The sequence below is a fragment of the Staurois parvus genome, unplaced genomic scaffold, assembly GCF_062004578.1.
Source record: "Staurois parvus isolate SC_StPar_1 unplaced genomic scaffold, SC_StPar_1.0 ptg001132l, whole genome shotgun sequence".
Classification (NCBI taxonomy): domain Eukaryota; kingdom Metazoa; phylum Chordata; class Amphibia; order Anura; family Ranidae; genus Staurois; species Staurois parvus.
In genome coordinates this window covers 1,836,087-1,838,678 of record NW_028318928.1, presented here as the reverse complement: position 1 = coordinate 1,838,678, position 2,592 = coordinate 1,836,087, and the positions used below count along the sequence as shown (strand labels likewise).

Sequence of the window (2,592 nt, the reverse complement as noted above, 5' to 3'; positions counted from 1 at the left end):
AAAAGTGTCCTGCATTGCTTTTTATTCTGCCTCCATATGTTGGACATTGGTAGGTGTAGATTGCTGTGTGTCCACGGGTAGTATATTCCAAGCTTTAAGTAGATCTAGGCCCGCTTCGAGGGTTTTGATTGTAAAGATTTTACCTTGTTGTTTCACAGTTAGTTTCGTGGGGAAACCCCATTGATAGCTTATGCCGTGGTTTCTTAAGGCTTTGGTAATAGTAATAATTTTTTTCCTGTTAAGGAGCGTGGCCTTTGACAGGTCTGCGAATAGTCGGATATTTGCATGTGACTCTGGGAGCGAAGGTGGATTTTTGGCTGCCGACATAATTTTTTCTTTAATATGGTAGAAATGTATACGTGCCAGAACATCTCTTGGGATAGATGCTGACAGAAATGAGGGTTTAGGTAGTCAGTGGGCTCGGTAAATAGCAAGCTCCATGTCAGAGAGCGGTGGGATGAGGAGTTTTATATATTGCTGTATATAGGGTTGCAGTGCCTCGTTAGTGACGTTTTCGGGGATACCTCTGAGTTTGATATTGTTACGCCTTGATCAGTCTTCCAGATCGGCTAGTTTCAGATTTATTTGTTCGATGTCAGAGGAATGATCCGCATGTGCGTCAATCAAATCATTATGTGCCGTAATTATTTCTCCCACTCTGGCCTCAATATGGAGTAATCTGTGTTCTTGTTGCTGAACCACGTTAGTGATTTTGGCTAGTGATGACGATATATCGCTATGCAGGGTTTGTCTGAGCGATGAAAGCATGTTTTTCATGCATATCTCAGTAATGGGCTGATCTGACGCAGGGAATGCTTCTATTTCTGGTAGATCAGTGTTAAGCTGAGGTGATGGATGGCTGAGGGCCTGGTAGGCAGAAGACTGCTCGGGGTCAAGACGTGGCCTAGATTTAGCTGGGCTGCTTGTGGTGGGGGACATAGGGGGTGATGACTCACCAGGGTCCCCTGGATACAGCGGGTATTGCAGTCTGGGATCCGTCTGCTGGACTGTGTGGTTCCTCTTATGCCCATTTGCTTCTCATATCACTGCAGCCAGCGCCATCTTGGATTCCTGCTGTGACAGCAGGGAGAATTGCGTTAATTTTCCCGGTTGTCCTGGGGTTTTTCTCCTGCGAGGCATAGCTGGGGAGGTCTGGGCACACAGTCGTAAACTTGCTGTGGGATTTATATCCCTTGGGGCCGGTGTGAGCCGCGCTTGTTCTGGCGGGTGGACGGAGCTGTCAGTGAAGCGCGTCCATCCAGGAGTCGGCCGCACATGCGCCCCCCCCATAATTTGTATTTAATTATCTGTCAATATTTATTCTGATTAATTAGTTTTGATTGCAGTCACTCATTTTATATTTCATTTTGGTAGTTGGGAGCGCAACATTTACTGATATACTGTCTATTTCTATACCATATATTGATCATTTCTGGATGGGGCCCCCTTGATGTTTGGGTCGTACCTCTACTTTTTCTGAGCATTGTACACGGAGATGAACTGGGCACCACAGACTGATGATTCAGGGACAAGCTGATCCCTTTAGGGGTCAAGAAGACATTTTTTTCCCCTTTGCAGAAGTAGGGTTTTGCCTTCCTCTGGATCATCGGAAGGTTTAGGGGTCTGAGAAGGCATCACCATTGAGGAGTCAGAGGATAACACTGAAAGATCTCTGATGTACATCAAAGCCTCAGAATAATTTCTTTCTGTGGCTGTATCTTCAATAAAAATTGGTTGTACACTAATTTACATTCCACAGAATAATAACATAACAAACACAAAAACCAAACAAGCAAATCCCTGGTGTCCTTATGGATAAAGCACTGGCCTTCTAAGCCAGGGATTGTGGGTTCAAGTCCCACCTGCGTTGCTTGATTCCTTTATCAACATAGAATATAGATAGAGAACTGACACCCTCAGAGTTTACCTTTAAGAACAACTTCATTACATAGTCACCAACCATAAAGATATTGAACAGCTTGGTCAGATGTACAGTATGTCATTGTAATTGACTTGCAGAAGTCAGGAGCATATATCAAAAAAAAGTTTAGGATTATATTGTTACAGCTCCTAACTCATGCCTCCTATCATGTCCATGTCCATGCCATTAGTATTGGAGATCCATCATCCCCTTTTGGGAGGCATGTTGCACCTTATTATCATTATGATCCTTATTACATACCCTGGGGGGGATGAAAAGCTGAAATAGCTCAGTTGAAAGAGCATTAGACTGCAAGGTCTAAAGGTCCCTGGTTCAATCCCAGGTTTCAGCATCTGCTCATGCTCCTTTGTATGTTTAGCTTAGATCCACCACCGTGGGGGAGGTTTAGATTGTGTTACATTGCAGCATAAGATGAAATGGATATGTCAATTAAAAGCTCTTCTGCTTTCTGGATTGAATAAAGCCATGTGTAGCAAAAAATCAGAGGGGCCCTCCCGAAAGAGGAAAAAAAATGCCATTGAACAACACCTGAATTACCACAGTCATATGACACAGGGTCTATACTACAGAAAAAAACGTATGCAGCAAATATGAAAGCAGCGGGGAGGCAATATTATAGAGCCCATGTACTCTGTAGTGTTGCTTCAATG

General features: G+C 43.8%; 1 non-coding gene across 1 annotated transcript; it reads left to right on the top strand.

The window, feature by feature from the left end:
- The first annotated feature begins 2,199 nt into the window (after window positions 1-2,199).
- On the top strand, window positions 2,200-2,273 carry TRNAC-GCA (transfer RNA cysteine (anticodon GCA)). Its single transcript has one exon. It is a non-coding gene; the product is annotated as a tRNA-Cys (tRNA).
- Window positions 2,274-2,592: the final 319 nt, after the last annotated feature.